Source organism: Urocitellus parryii, chromosome 1, assembly GCF_045843805.1.
Source record: "Urocitellus parryii isolate mUroPar1 chromosome 1, mUroPar1.hap1, whole genome shotgun sequence".
Taxonomy (NCBI): Eukaryota; Metazoa; Chordata; class Mammalia; order Rodentia; family Sciuridae; genus Urocitellus; species Urocitellus parryii.
The window spans coordinates 122931262-122947973 of record NC_135531.1 but is presented as its reverse complement, the minus strand read 5'-3'; the positions used below and the strand labels follow the sequence as shown (position 1 = coordinate 122947973).

General features: G+C 35.2%; 1 protein-coding gene across 5 annotated transcripts in view; it reads left to right on the top strand.

Moving 5' to 3' along the window:
* The window catches only part of Kcnn2 (potassium calcium-activated channel subfamily N member 2), a 424434-nt gene that overhangs the window by 135007 nt on the left and 272715 nt on the right, over positions 1-16712 (top strand). For all 5 annotated transcript variants that reach the window (XM_077796938.1, XM_026414667.2, XM_077796931.1 and 2 more), the window contains exon 2: positions 8255-8340. The gene's annotated coding sequence lies outside the window, so the exon portion shown is untranslated. The remainder of the gene's footprint in view (positions 1-8254; positions 8341-16712) is intronic.

Below are 16712 nucleotides of genomic sequence, written 5' to 3'. Positions count from 1 at the left end.
TTTCTTTCAAAGGGGTGGTTAGTAAATATTTGAAGCTTTGTGGACCACACAGTCCCTGTTGCAGTTACTCAGGTCTGCCATTGAAGCTGAAAACAGTGTCTAAAAAAAAAAAAAGAACATGGTTACATTTCAGTAAAATTTTGTTTACAAAAGTAGATGATGGTCTGGATTTGGCCTGTGGGCCATACTTTGTCCACATTTGCCTTAGGCAGTATTTAAAAAAAAACAGTAAAACCTGAAGCTAAATTCTGATCCAGTCAGAAAGATTATTAACTCTGATACTAAGTAAATACCCAAGAAAAGCACAGACATTTCTAAATCTCAAATGCTGTCTGTCTAGGAAATTGACTAAGAAGAGTAGAAAGTTGACCACGATATTGGCAGATTCTAGTAACCCCTATGCTCAGAGAAATGGCAGACTCCCCACAGCTCCTGCTGCTTCCGTCCCTGCTCATTACTCTGCTCTTCTGGGTTCCTTCCTATGGGTCAGATGTCTGCTTTCAAAGAATGAGATAATGAAAATGGATTAATGGCACCAAAATCCAGCATTTGTGATTTGGACACGGTGAAACTATAACTGGCACACCTTTTTATTCTCCCATTCCATAACAGAAACAACAACAACTTTCTCTGAGGGAAAATTCTGAAAGCAACCTTCATGTTCACAAAAAGAATAAGTCAGTAAAGCCATCAACAACTAAGTTTTATGTCACAGCCACACAGTTTTGGTAACAAGAAGCAGATGGCATATTTGGTTCCACATGAATAATATGGGTATTCTTCATCTGGAACCAAGATCAGAAGAAACATTTACTTATCACCTCCTCATAAGCAAGAGCTTAAGAAGGAAGAGGAATGTACTGGTTCAGTGACAGATTTTGCTTTGCCAAAAGTCTAACTTGGGTAGACTTAATGAAATATTTCCATTTTTCAAAAGGACTTGTTTCACAGTTTATCTTTGTATTGTATAGAAAGCCAGAAAGATAGCAATCATTTAAGATTTTATTCCTACTAGGGTGTAGACTTGTCAGCTGTAACCAGGAGCTGAGGCTCAGGATAGACACTATAATCACTTTTTATCTTCCCTGCCACAGTGAATAAGAACAAAATTTCTAAAGGGTGATTTTAAAGTGGAAAATGTACTTTATATTCAGCTGGGAGAAAGAAACCGATCGCTAGATAAAGAATAGCAAGAGAGAGTTGCTTTTCTTCATTGTGAAACATATTCCTTATGCTCAGTAACACAAAACCCTTTCAGCATGATTATGGACTAACACTCTGGGACAGGAAGAAACCATGCATCTCTTCTGGCTTTGAAAAATAGCCCAGTCTTCTTGCTACAGTTAAGTCAACAAATCAGTTCAGAAGCCAAGACACAAGTCAGACCTCCCTTTGCCTTGAGTCACTCTCTCTGTATATTAAAATTTCTTGTACATGTTTCTGCATCGATATGTCCTGGGTCCTCTACTTCTGGACAGAGGCGCAGGGGGCAAGAATAGATTATTCTTTCCTCACCAACTCCAGGTCACTGTAGCCTTCATATGATTTGGAAACTAGCTCTGTTTAGAAGCTAGAAGGTATTTTTGCACCTTTATGTTAGACAGTTTGCTTTTAAATGTTCCTTCTTGGGCCCAAAAATTTCAGCAATTTTAGTATCTAGAATATGATTAAGATAAATAAGTTCTAGAACTCCACCACCTAAATTTAGAAGTAATTTTTTTAAATTAACTAGAATTAACTAGTCTGTTATCTAAGTTCTGCTCAGGGATAAATGTAACATTTAAAAAAAATAATAAAAATAATTAATCTATATCTTTAAAAAGAATGTTAGGTTTGGTCTGATGAATTTACTTTAGCTAGGAGTCTCCACTTTAAGTAGTTTTCAAATATTTTTAATATAATGACTCACTTGTTTTTTTAACCAAAGCTTTCTTATTTCTCCCATGTGTCCAACACTACTACATCCACAACTTTTTTTAAGGTTTATAATTTTAATAATTTGAGGAAAAGAAAAAGAAAAACAAAAAAAATACTCATTTTCTCAGTTTTGGTCTGAGTGGAAACTGCACTCATATAGTATATAGGTTGGGCTCTGATGGGAGATAATTGACATTAGCACAGAGTTCTGCATTCAGTCAGAAATGTAGGTGCTCAACCAATTTGAATCTGTTTTCAACACCTTGAGAAAACATGTTGGTGGATCTCAAAATGTTGTTCCTGAAACAGTATACACTTGAGCATGGCCCTCTCAATGTGTGGTTTTGAAACATGTAAATTAGAATTTTTTAACTAAAATAATTGGGATGGTATCTATTGGGACAAAAACAACATTTTACAAAATATAATACCCATATATTATTAGAAAGGAAAAATTCTTAGTAAAAACTCTTTAGTCATAGAAGCTTTCTCAATGTGATAATATATATATTAAAAAAAAAAACCTGGATTGGGGTTCTGGATCAGTGGTAGAGCTCTTGCCTCATAGGTGTGGGACCCTGGGTTCGATCCTCAGCAGTGCATAGAAATGAATAAGTGAAATAAAGGTGTTGTGTCCAACTACAACTAAAAAATAAATATTAAAAAAAATCCTACAACTAAAATCATATTGAAAGCATTCCCACTAAGATCAGAGACAAGGTAAGGTCATTCCTCTCACCACTCCTCTTCAACCTGTTGATATAAGTACTGGCTTATGCAATAAGACAGGAAAAGGAAATAAGTGTACAGTTTTTGAAGGAAGAAATAAAATGTTCTTTGTTCACTGATGACATGATAATCTATGCAGAAAATCCAAAAGAATTAGTTAAACACAAACAAAAAACTCTCAGAACTAATAAGCACTTGTAGGGGAATTCCAGCATATGAGGTTAATGTACAAAAGCCAATTGCTTTCCTACATACCGTCAATGAATAAATGACATTTAAAATATAATATCATTTACATTATTATCCAATAAATAAAATAATTAGGTATGAACTTAACATAATATGTATAAGACCTACATGAGGAAATCTGTACAATTCTAGTAAACAAATAAAAATAACTATCCAGGCATGGTGGCCCATGCCTGTAATCCCATCGGCTTGGGAGGCTGAGGCAGGAGGATCATGAGTTCAAACCCAGCCTCAGCAAAAGCAAGGTACTAAGCAACTCAGTGAGATCCTGTCTCTAAATAAAAATTCAAAATATGGCTGGGGATGTGGCTCAGTGGATGAGTGCCCTGAGTTTAATCCCTGGTACTCTCTCACCCCCGACAAAGTAAAGGAAATAAAAAGAACTAAATAAATGGGGACATATTAAATAATCATGAAGGAGAAAACAGTACTATTAAGATGTCAATCAACTTGATTTAGTGATCCCAGTTTTATGGACACCACCAAATTAATTCCAAAGTTTATATGGAGAATCAAGTTCTGTAATAATAATCCATTTCCATGATAATACTGAAGAAGAACAAAGTTGAAAGACTGACATAACCCAATTTTAAGACATTTGTAAAGCTACAGTAACAAAGTCACTGTAGTATTGGCTAATGAATAGGTGAACAAATCAATAGATCAGACTAAAGAGCCTAAACACAGACACATATAAATATAGTCAGCTGATCTTTAACATAGGAGGAAAGGCAATAAAATGTAGCAAAAATACTCTTTTCAATAAATATGTTGGAAAAATTGGACATCAACATGCAAAACCATGAGTCTAAACATGTACCTTATGCCTTTTACCAATATTAACTTACAATGAATCACAAATCTAAATGTAAAATGCAGAATATAATAGGAGAAAATTTATTAACCTTTAGTATGATGATAGTTTTTAGATACAATATTAAACACATGCTCCATGAAGGAAAGAACTAATAAGCTGTACTTCATTAAAAATTAAAATTTATGCTCTGCAAAAGAAACTTTCAGAATAAAAATTTAAACCACAGACTAGTAGAAAATATTTTCAAGATACATTTATTGAAGGACTGTTCTCAAAAATATAAGAAAAACCACTTAACATTCAGCAGTAAGAAAACAACCCAATTTAAAAATGGGCAGAAGGTCTGAACAATACCTCACCAATGAAAATTGAGATGGAAAATAAACTTATTCAAAATGCTTCACATCATATTTCATCAGGGAAATGCAAATTAAAACAACAATGAGATACTACTGCATACCCATTAGAATGGATAAAATCTAGGACGCTGACAGCCCCAAAGAGTGACAAAGACATAGAATAACAAGCTCTTTCATTGCTACTGGGAATGCAGAATGGCTCAGTAACTTTAGGAGAAAATTTAGTGGTTTCTTATAAAATCAAACAGTCTTGCCATATGATTCAGCAATCATATTCCTTGGCATTTATCCAAAGAAGTTGAAAATTTATGTCCACACAAAACCTGAAGACAAATGTTTTAGGCAGTTGTAGTCTTAATTTCCAAAACTTGGAAGTAACCAAGATGTCTTTTAGTAGGTAAATGGGTAAATAAACTGTGGTATCTCCAGACAATGAAATATTATTCAGCACCACAAAGAAAGTATTAAGTTATTAAAGGACTCGGAGGAAACAAATGCATATTATTAAATGAAAGAAGACAATTTTAAAAGGCTGTCTACTTAGAATTCCAGCTACATGGTATTATGGAGAAGGTAAAACTAGGAAGAGGGTTAAAAATATTAGTGTTCATCGGGTTGGAGGGAGAAATAAAAGAATAGACAGAGCACAGAAGAGTTTCAGGGCAGTGAAATTATTTGATAGTGTAATGATGGGTACAAGTCTTGTCCAAACCTATAAGATGTGCCACACCAAGAATAAATACTAATGTAAACTAAGGATTTGGGTGATAATGCTGAGTCAGTGTTGGTTCAACAATCATAATAAGCATATCACTCTGTTGGGGGATGTTGATAATGGGGAAGACTATGTATATGTTGAGCCAGAGACCACCTGCCTCTCAGTTTTCCTATGAATCTAAAACTACTCTAAAAAATAAAGTCTATTAAAAATATGAGAAAAGGCATGCAGAGATAGACTGTCAGGTTCAACAAACTTTTTCTGAAAAGGATCAAATAGTAAATATGTTAGGCTTTGAAGCACACAAATGGTCTGTTTTGCTTGTTCTTTTTCTTTAACAATTATTTCAAAATATAAAAGAATGTTTAGCCAATGGCCCTTATAGTAAGCTGGTGGCAGGTTGGATTAGTCTGAAGTTGCTGGTACGGATCTATATAGTTGAAAACACTGATCTTTTTTTTTTTTATTATTGTTGGTAGTTCAAAACATTACATCTAATTTGATATATTTCAGTTTGATTCAAAAGGGTTATGAACTCCCATTTTTACCCCGTATACAGATTGCTGAATCACATCAGTTACATCAATTACATTTCCATTGATTTACATATTGCCATTCTAGTGTCTGATGAATTCTGCTCTCTATCCTATTCTCTACTATCCCCCTTCCCCTCCCCTCCCCTCCCCTCTTCTCTCTCAACCCCCTTTACTGTAAAACACTTCTTCCACTTGTATTATTCTTTCCTTACCCCTCACTTCCTCTTGTATGTAATTTTGTATAGCCCTGAGGATCACCATCCCTTTTCATGCAATTTCCCTTCTCTCTCCCTTTCCCTCCCCCCTCTCATCCCTATTAATGTTGATCTTCTTCTCCTGCTCTTCGTCCCTACTCTGTCCTTAGTTACTTCCCTTATATCAAAGAAGTCATTTGGCATTTGTTTTTTAAGGATTGGCTAGCTTCACTTAGCATAATCTGTTCTAATGCCGTCCATTTCCCTCCGAATTCTATGATTTTGTCGTTTCTTAATGCAGAGTAATACTCCATTGTGTATAAATGCCACATTTTTTTATCCATTCATCTATTGAAGGGCATCTAGGTTGGTTCCACAATCTTGCTATCCTGAATTGTGCTGCTATGGACATCGATGTAGCAGTGTCCCTGTAGCATGCTCTTATTAGGTCTTTGGGGAATAGACCGAGAAGGGGAATAGCTGGGTCAAATGGTGGTTCCATTCCCAGCTTTCCAAGAAATCTCCATACTGCTTTCCAAATTGGCTGCACCAATTTGCAGTCCCACCAACAATGAACCAGTGTACCCTTTTCCCCACATCCTCACCAACACTTGTTGTTATTTGACTTCATAATGGCTGCCATTCTTACTGGAGTGAGATGGTATCTTAGGGTGGTTTTGATTTGCATTTCTCTGACTGCTAGCGATGTTGAGCATTTTTTCATGTACTTATTGATTGAGAAAACACTGATCTTGAAAAAAAAAACGTTCTGAATGCTAACATTACAAACCAAACCCATAATATATTTTGAGCACTTCTTGGCTTAACAAATATACGTTCTAACTGTGTACTTGAAACTTCTAATTAAAATAGTATTGTGAACTGACACACTAACTACATCCCTCAGCACTCCAACATAGAAATGCTGGACTGTTATGGTTTGGATGTGAGGTCTCCCCAAAAAGCTCACAAGTGAGACAAAGCAAGATTTGGAGGAAAAATGTTTGAGTTAGAGCCTTAACCTAATAAATGAATTAATCCTTGATCGGATTAACTGAGTGGCAACTGGAAGCAGGTAGGGTGTGGTTGGTGGAAGTGGCTCATTGGGGGTGCAGCTATGGGGAATATATTTTGTATCTGGAGAGTGGAGTCTCTCCCTTCCTCCTCCTCCTCCTCCTCCTCCTCCTCCTCCTCCTCCTCCTCTTCTTCTTCTTCTTCTTCTTCTCCCTCTCCCTCTCCCTCTCCCTCTCCCTCTCCCTCTCTCTCTCTCTCTCCTGATCATCCTGTGAGCTGCTTCCCTCTGCCACACTCTTCTACCATGATGTTCTGCCTCACTTAGAGCAAGGAATGGAGCTGGCGTTCTTTGGACTAAGACCTCTGAAACCATGAGCCTTCAAAAAATCTTTTCCTCCTCTACAGTGGTTCTGGTTGGGTATTTTAGTCACAGCAGTGAAAAAGCTGCCTAAAACATGGACCAAATATTTTAAAATAAATATTTAAAATATCCAGATGTCTTCTCACTATGACAGTGAGCAAAAGAAGAAAGAGAAAATCTTACCAAAGAAGATGAAAACAAAATTCATAAAAATGGCCAACAAATTCAATAGCAGATGAATTATCATCCAAAGATAATCAAATATTAAAGCAGACTTCCAAAAGGGATTCTTAAGAAGTTTTGAGCTGGGCAGGGTGGTATATACCTGTAATCCTAACAGCTCAGGAAGGAGGATCACAAGGTTAAAGCCAGTTTCAGCAATTTAATAAGACCCTATCTCAAAATAAAAAGCCAAAAAGGGCTGAGATGTGGTGTAGTGGGTAAGTTCCTCTGGGTTCAATCCCTGGTACCATAAAAAGAAAAAGAAGAAGAAGATGATCACAAAGTTTGGACATCCTAAAGGGGATACAGGAATAAATAACATTCCTAGAAAAAAGAAAACCAAAATATAAACACACAAATAAGAGGAAACCAAAAAAGAACCAATTACCAGCCAAGTACAGTTAAAGAAATAACAAATTAACAAAGAAGACCCAGCACAGGAACTTTAAAATATGAAAGTGAAGATCCAGATAAGAAGATCAGTTGAAAATTTCAATATATGTCTAATACATGTTCATAAAAGAAGAAAAGAAGGAAGGGAAGAGGAGAGAAAGAAAAAGAGGAAAAATATGAAGAATTAATGGGAAGTTTCTTCTGAGTTAAGGAAAGACATGGATCCTTAGTGATCTAGGTGGTAAATATTAGAAATAAAAACAAATTCAGTGGTGCTTAGCTTACAGTGTCACCATGACCCCATATAGCATTTTTACATGAGATAGAAATCGATGTCCTCTCACAGTTGTACTTTAATTTCAGGACCTAAGTGAGGGGTCCATGTTCTGGTTTTATGGTTCTACTTGCTTCCTTAGCCATATTCCTTCATACAGGATAAGAATTATATAACCATACATGGTACAGCTATGGTAAAATAGGAGATGTGTATATATATATATATTTTATTTTTATATATATACACATATATATGTATATATAGAAAAGATTATCTACACACTAACAACAATCTGATTGTATTTTTTAAATTAATGATATACATGCTAGAAGATAATGGGATTAAAACATTAAATGCTGAGGAATAACAACTGAACCTAAGACTCTATACAAGACTAAATTGACATTCAAGAGTGAGAATAAAATGCAGAAATTTTGGACAAAGACTAATAAAATCTATCTCTTACAGATTCTTGCTGAGAGAAATACAAAACGATGGACTCCAGCAAAAGAAAAAGTGAATCCAAGGAATGGAGTGGGATATGAACAATAGTGGTAAGTACAAAATAGTAGAAAAATATTTGCAGTTAATTCTAATGTAAAAGGTGATCTTACTGAAAAAAAAAATGTTCAAGTTAGATCAGCTCAATTTACTTCAATTGAACTCTCTTCTCTGCCTGTGGTTTCAACTATTTTCAGCTTAGTTATTAAAAAAAATTTTTTAGTTGTTGATAGAATTTATTTATTTATTTTATATGTGGTGCTGAGAAATGAACCCAGTGCCTCACACATGCTAGGCAAGCACACTACCACTGAGCAACAATCCTAGCCCCCTTAGTGATTTTTTTCAACCATTAACTGCCTTTTTAAATGATAGTCAACTACCACTACATTAATAAAATGTAATAGGTGCTTAAAAAGTTTTCCTAAGTGAATAAAAGTCTTCTCATATAAATTTTAGAATAGTTTCTGATGAGAGCATTTTATTTTTCATTTTTTGGTACCAGGAATTAAACCCAGAGGGGTTAAACCATTGAGCTACATCCCCAGCTTTTATTTTTTAATTTGAGACAGGGCCTTGCTAAGTTGCTGAGGCTGGCTTTGAATTTGCGATCCTCCTGCCTCAGTCTCCTGAGTTGCTGGGATTATAGGTGTATGCCACCGGGTCCAGTGAGACAGCATTTTGATGGGGTCAAGTTTCAGAAAGTACGTTTTAGTTTTGTTTCTGCCTTTCATCCATCTCCGTTCTGAAACATACTTCTTCAGCTTCTTTAGCTTCAATTTTGTTATCTGAAACCAAAGATGATGTTACAAATCTTGGTGATGTTAAACAAGATAATATACAGGATTGTACAGTGTGTTTGAGATGTTTATTTCTTTTTCCCTTACATTTGTTACCATCCAGTGCCAGATAAGTATTTGATGCTTCAGTGAAAATATATGCAAGACAAAAATGAAAAAAACAATTTGCAAAGCCTCATCAAATCCGGATTTCCTTTCAAAAATTTAACTAAGGAACAAAAAGGGGAAATGAGAGAGACTAGAGAAAATCTAATGACCTAGGCCTTAGATTTAGAGCAGAAATCTGTCTCTAAAAAAGAATATCTGTGTGGTATATCTAGCTAGGCACACTGTTCTAAAGGCATCCTCAAAAACATTTTTATGACATGTTTGTCACTTAAAACTACCAGACAAGTAGGGGCCACCCAGACAAGCAGGAACTGACTACTTGAAATGCTTTGGAGCTGTATTTGATTATGAAATTAGGAATCGAGTAATTAGTGAGTTGAAATGGTAACAACAATGCTCAAAAATGACAAAATTGATTTGCCTTCTATCTCAACGTGCAAATAAAGCAAAAATTAAGTTCTTTTGAAAAACTGTGAGATATACTGTCTTCCTGGATGGGAATGTTAATTCTTTCCAAATTAATTTATGGGCCTAGCCCAATTCCAATGTGGAGAATCATATCTTATGTATGTTCTTACCAGAGAACAGTGATTTAAAAAAAGTTGTATTTAAAAATTTGTTTATCATATCTACCTTTTAAAGAACTCATGGCAAAATTCAAAGAACAATTTGGTGGCAGTGGTATGTGTGAGAATGGTCTTCAGTAGATTTCTCTGTTAGGTCCTTGAAAAAATCTTCGGTTAAAAAATGACTTCTTGGGCTGGGTTGTGGCTCAGTGGCAGAGCACTTGCCTAGCACTCATGAGGCACCGGGTTCAATCCTCAGCACCACATAAAAACAAATAAATAAAAATAAAGGTATTGTGTCCATCTACAATTAAAAATCTTTTTTTAAAAAATGACTTCTTGGTTCTGTCTACATAATGGTAACAAAAAAAATGGTTCATGGTTGAAAAGGAGAAGCATATATTTTTAAAGGTAAAGTTCTTACTTAAATACTCTTTCAGGATATATCACTTAGTTATTTATTATATGGAGCAGATAGATATTAACCCCCACACATATAGCCTACAAGCATTTTCTGTGACTAGTCTGTACTGATGCCCTTTTATTTATTTAGAGCAGCCTCAGAGATGGCCCGGCTGCTCCACCCTGCTGGCAACTCATCATCTTGGCAGAGAAAGGGTAATAATCCTCTTTCACTTTTGCTCCACACCCAACCTGCCAATCATCCATTGGGTACAGTTTTACTGGCCCTAATGTGTAAGGTTGTTCACTTAATTTTTTGATTAAGCTGGAAAGACAGAGCTTCTTAACCATATTCTCACGGTTGTCATGTCTTAGTAAGACATCAGTGTTTGGTGAAGCAAGTGGTCCTGTTCTCAAAATTGGTATTTACTGTGTACTTCCTTGCAAAGTCAGCTATGAAAAAGTTCAGGTCATGTGTTTTTTTGTGTTACCATTTCAACTGTAGTTTTTGATAATTAAAACTGGTGGTGTGGAGTCAAAGACTTAATCATTAAGGATGAATGTTGGGGCTTGTAATCTGGATAGTAGTTCCTTCTGCTTTTGTGTCTTTCACCTCTCTGACTCCTAAGAGTCAATGTTATACATTGATTTTCTAAAAAAAAAAAAAAAAACCTAATAAAAATCCAGTCATTTTTGCTCAATTTTGTTACCTATGTAAACAAAGAAGGAGGTGTCATTTAGATCAAGAATTAAAGAAATATAAACACCTGGGCATAATTATACTTCCATTAATAGCATCCACTGTTTGAAATTAGCACTTTTGTAGACCTGGATAGAAAAATAACTCATGCCACAGGAATGAAAATATTTTCAAAGACATACGATGGAATTTCTGGTATTTTGAAATGTCCAAAATCTTATTTGGTGAAGTCTCATGGAATGGTTTTATTTACCTTTTCAAAGTCATCTTGAACTGACTGCTTTGCAATTAAGAGAAAGGAGAGGACTCATGCCTGTTTTTCTTTAACCATCTTTCAAAATATTTCAATATATAACATAAATAAAATTTAATGATAATTTTTACATGCAATAAAATCATTGATATCATTTAGACAGTAAGACAGGAATGTTTTGGAACCCTCAAAGGCAGTCACTATTGATAGAAGTATGCATACAGAGTCCAGTTAGGACTTAAAAAACATAGCAATTGTTTTTAAAAGAGAAATGTAATACAGTTGTCAGCCAGGAATTAAAAATCTGGGGAATAAAAAGAGAGATCAAGATCAAGAGTTAAAGAAATAGAAACATAAGTTTCTCACAGAGCACGTATAGAACTGGGGAAATAAAAGGAAGAGATTAGGCTTTTTAACATTTAGGAGACCCGAGAAGGGACTTGAAGGGTCTGGACTCCAACTTGTGAGGAGGGATGCTCCTGAGTTGGGGTCTCAGGAATGCTATGAGGTGGTGCCTGGGGCGGGACCCAGGCCTTTGAGTCCAGGGCACCAATGAGCTACAGGTGAGGGGGCACAGAGATTCTGGTTCTGTTAGTGTTGGAAAAATCGGGCTGGAATAATTGCACTATTGGAATGTCCAGCAGTTGTCTGGTGAAGCAGCATTCAGTGATGCTGAGAACTGGAAATAAAACTGGACCAGAATTAGCCTGAAAAGAGAATACCCCATTCTCCTAGGGTAGCTAGCGTTGCCGCCACAGCTCCCACACCCTCTGCCAGGCTCACACCAAGGACTGTGCATGAGGGGAAAGCGTTCTACCACCAAGCCACATCCCTGCCCTCCTCTACCTTCCAATCTCTCTCTAGTTCCTAGATTCAACTGGCCAAAGAGAACTGCGGCTTTTCAGTTCTAGAATCAGAACCCGTGAAGTAGGAAAGAACGAATTTGAAGCTAAATGATGGTAGCTTAATAATAAGCATAGGAGAAAAAGTGGGGGGGGGGAGAAAAACTAACAAAACATAACTTGCTTAGTTTGCTTGCCTTCTATAAAATTATTTCATGAAGTAATGTTGAATACTTTTGTCTTTCCATATTCTGATTATAAGAAACCATTTATTGCACAATGTTTTTCTTGTTAAATTAAATGGTATGTGAAAAGAAAAAACAGTTATAAAAAGATAGCTGGCTAAATACTCACACTGCACTGACAACAAATCTCTTAAAAGTAGATTAAAAGGCATTTTTAAATAATTTATCTTAATTGTATAATAAAACAATAATTCATGACATAAATCAACTGGGGGTAAACAGATGAATTTCATTGATGAAGAATAGTGTTATAAGGTGCAATGCAAAAGAAAGCAAGGGAGTGGCATTGTTCAATGCACATGTGGCAGTAGTCCCCAGGTTGCTCCAAGCTGCAAGTCAGTGAATCAAGGAGTGGGTGAGGTGTCTGGGACATTGGGTTCAGTTGTATGTAGGTCATTTGTTCTTTGAGGCCAAGAGTCAGTGAGTCCCTTCTTTTTTCCCCCAGTGGTGCTTGGTAGTAAGTTGTTGTCAAGATAAAGTGATGCATGCAGGTTGTGTGGCCAGGAGAGGCAGACCCTTCAGAGGATGGTGATACCCAAAAGAAGCATGAAGCTGGGAAGCAGAAGAGTAGCTACCAATGCATCTGGCTTGCAGCACACCCTGCCCTTTTCCTGAAGCACCTGAGGTAGTGGTCCAAGAAAGGAACAGGCATCCCACATAGTCAAGCACTGTCTCAGAAACATCAATGACCCGATAACCAGGGATTACATAAGAAAACATACTCCTATGAGAAAGTCACCGAGTTTAAAAGTAGAGGACTGGCTGCCTGAAAAATTTAGTCATTGAATAAACAACAACAACAAAATGTTAACACTTGAACTGATATTGAAGAGAGAGTATGATATCTATTTAACAGGCCATTTTGGAAAGAAAAATAATATCTTTGTAATTAAATGTGATGGTAGAAATTTGAAGATCTCATTAGTTAGCTTAATGGTAAGTTAGAAACAGCTAATGAGAAGCAAGTCAAGGGTTTCTCCCAGGCAGAGAACAAGACAGAGATTAAAATGAAAGAAAATTTATGTTGTATAGAAGATGAGTCGAGACTGTGAAGTATGTTTGTCTTCTAAACATTTAAGTACACAGGACAGAAAAGATGAACAGAAGAATTAATTACAGAAACTATGTATAAAATATTTTTGGCATGAAATACAACACTAGTTATAAATAGCCAGTGGATTAAATAATAAAAGATGCATACTTTTGTATCAGATATATATTCATATATCCTCAGCATACAGATCAATATTTGGCACATAGTAAGGTACTCAATAAATATTAAATGAATAAAAATATAAAAGGGTAAATTTTGAGATCACCAAGGGTAAAGAGAAAAATCTGTACCACCTAGACATAAAAAAAAAACAGGAATTAAATTCAGATTTTTTTAAGATCAATACTAAATGGGTCAAAATTTCAGATTCTGCTCAGTGCGGTGGTGCTCGCCTATAATCCCAGTGGCTCTGGAGGCTGAGGAAGGAGGATCATGAATTCAAAGCCAGCCTCAGCAAAAGTGAGGCATTAAGCAACTCGGTGAGACCATGTCTCTAATAAAGTACAAAATAGGGCTGGGGATGTGGCTCAGTGGTCGAGTGTCCCTGAGTTCAATCCCCAGTACCAAAAAAAAAAAAAAAAAAAATCAGATTCTGAGGTAAATTGATTTTGAAACTTAATTCTTATAGTTAGCCACAAACACGTTAGGACTAAGAAACTAAGAAACATATTTATATTTATCTACAGACTTCGTAAAATATTTAAGTTTGTGGTTTGATGAAACCAAAATGAATTGGAGAGGAACATAGACTGTTTAGAAATAAATGAATAAAAATAAATGAATAAAACATGTAGTTCATTTTGTTTATTTAAAAAAATAACAATCTGAGATTTTAGTTCCCAAAGATCTCATCAGAAGAAATAATAAGTCAAGGAATGGAGGAAGAGTTGAGGGGGGAACATCAGGGGGAAGAAGAGAAAGCATTTTGTGTTCTTCAGTAGGAGAATAAAAAATATTCTTAATTTTCCAAAAGCATGTGTAAGTGTGTGCAATAAAAGTACCTTGTGTGTATGATTTATGTTTATACTGCAACTTTACACATTTGGAATTATAAACCCTTAAAGGTAAGAAAAATGTATTATGGTACCCTGTACAATAATACTCTGAGCTTGCTCTGTTCTGGTCTCTGCCATAATTACATCAAAAACAATATTACACAGCTAAGGATGAAAGAACAACTAAGTTCCATAAAAGAGAGAGAGAGAGAGAGAGAGAGAGAGAGAGAGAGAGAGAGAGAGAGAGAGAGAATGTGTGTGTGTGTGTGTGTTGATACGCACTTCAACATAAGGGAAACAGATTAAATGTTCTTACAATGCAGACTATATAAAACTCCAAACACTATGAACATTCTTAGCATGGATAGATACTGTCAAATCTTCTGCAGCAGAGTTTCCCAGTTTATAACAGCAGTTTGTAAAAATGCCCATTTCCCATACCTTCACAGTACTTGATATATAATAAATTAATTTTTTGTTCAATCTGATCATATCATGCACATAATTTTGCAACTTGATGTTTATTGTAATGATGTGTCTATCTCTTGAGATCAAAAAAAGGAATATCCAACTCATCATTTTTAAATAGTTGCATAATGTTTCATAGTGGCTTATATTTATTCAGATTATGCTCATTCTGTTGTCATGTTGTTAAAAGTTGTTGAAAACCTATCCATATGTATAAAAACCTTGATGAGTCGGGTTATATGTGAGTAGGCAACTTTAACAAACACTATTGCATTTCTTTCACATTAACCTATTTATTTTCCTGAGCACTCACTCCAAAACAATTTTTTAAAAATGTACTTATTACTCTTTGAAAGTTTGTTTATTTATTTGTTTCTCTGGTATTTTACTCTCCTCACCTCTAGCATATAAGGCCTTTTAGGTAGGAATCTTGTCTAACCTACTCTATGCCCAATATTTATAGTAGTAAACATGTTATTGAACGAATGAATGCAAGAGTGAGTGATAAACATGTGTCTTCCTACCTCCATACCTCTGTTTCGGTTTTGCCCTCTATTGAAAAATGTTACCTACCATCTTGTATTTACTCGTTAAGTCCAAGTTCCAGTTCCTGTTACTTCATGAAGCACCCTTGGGTCTTGATCCCCTTGCCCTCAGAAGTGAGTTTCTTCTTTATTCAAGCCTCTACAATACCATGTACCATAATATTCTGAACTTGCCCTGTTCTGGTCTCTGCCATAATTATATCATTAGCTGTCTGCACAACTCTCTTCTCCGTAGATGATAATCTCCTTAAAGACAGAGCCCATGTCCATTCATTTTTTTTCTGTCCTCTTGAGCACCTATCATTGTGCCATGCACTTGACAGAATTTTTAACTTGATTGAATAATTACATGTACTTTCATCCTTTGAGCAGCAGGCTTAGTGGAGAAATAATGAAATGTGGAACCAGAAGGGAAAAAAAATGAAAGTATGAAACCTAGTTCTTTCACTTGTAGCTGTATAATATCATTTTTTATCTGACCTCCCACACCTTTTTCCTTACCTTTAAAGGATTATAATTCCTAATTTGAAAAATTACATTATTAACATGAAACCTAATAGACCCATAAACATGTGAGGTACACATAAGGAGTTTTTATGACACATAGTTCTTGGAACATATTAGGTAAATAGTTCATTCAGTGGAGATTTGAGTGCCTACTAAGTGCTAGATATTGATGATGATGATGAAGTCCCAAACCTTAGAGTTCTTCTTGATAAAGCTTATAATTTGGGAAAGATAAAAAAACAAGGACATACATGTTCATTTAAGTGGTTTGGAATTCAGATATATACTTTGTTGGAACAATAAAATTCAAGTCTTGAGATAACATTTTAATTTATTAAATCAAATTCTATTTCAATTGAAAAATAAGCAAATACAAAGCCCCTTTTTAAAATAATCCTCAAAATAAGTTGATGAATGCTTCAATTACTTTTGAAGTTCTATTAGGTGAAGTAAACAGAATAGATTTATGTCAAGCTTATAGAGTACAAAAGAAAAATTTGAATATTACATTTACTGAACTAATAAAACCAAGTTTACTGATTGTATTTCAAAATTTAAAATGGGGCTGGGGTTGTGGCTCAGTGTAGAGTGCTTGCCTAGCACATGTGAGGCACTTGGGTTTGAACCTCAAAATCACATGAAAATAAATAAATAAAATAAGGTATTGTGTTTGTCTATAAATATATTTTTTTAATTTACAAATGTTGTCAGCCAAACAAATTTAAAGATCAGTCGATTTAAAAGGCAGAGCTTTTTACCATCTATTTAATTTTTAAAAATAAAATTGTGATGTATCCTGTTTCTAGGAAAAATGTAGTATTATTAATAATTGACAATAGTTAGAACATGTTTTTAAATCAAAACAGAGACCAGGTGGTAGTTTGATGTCTGAAATTGAAATATTAATGATCTTCTTGAAGTTGCTCCATTCCTAGTATAT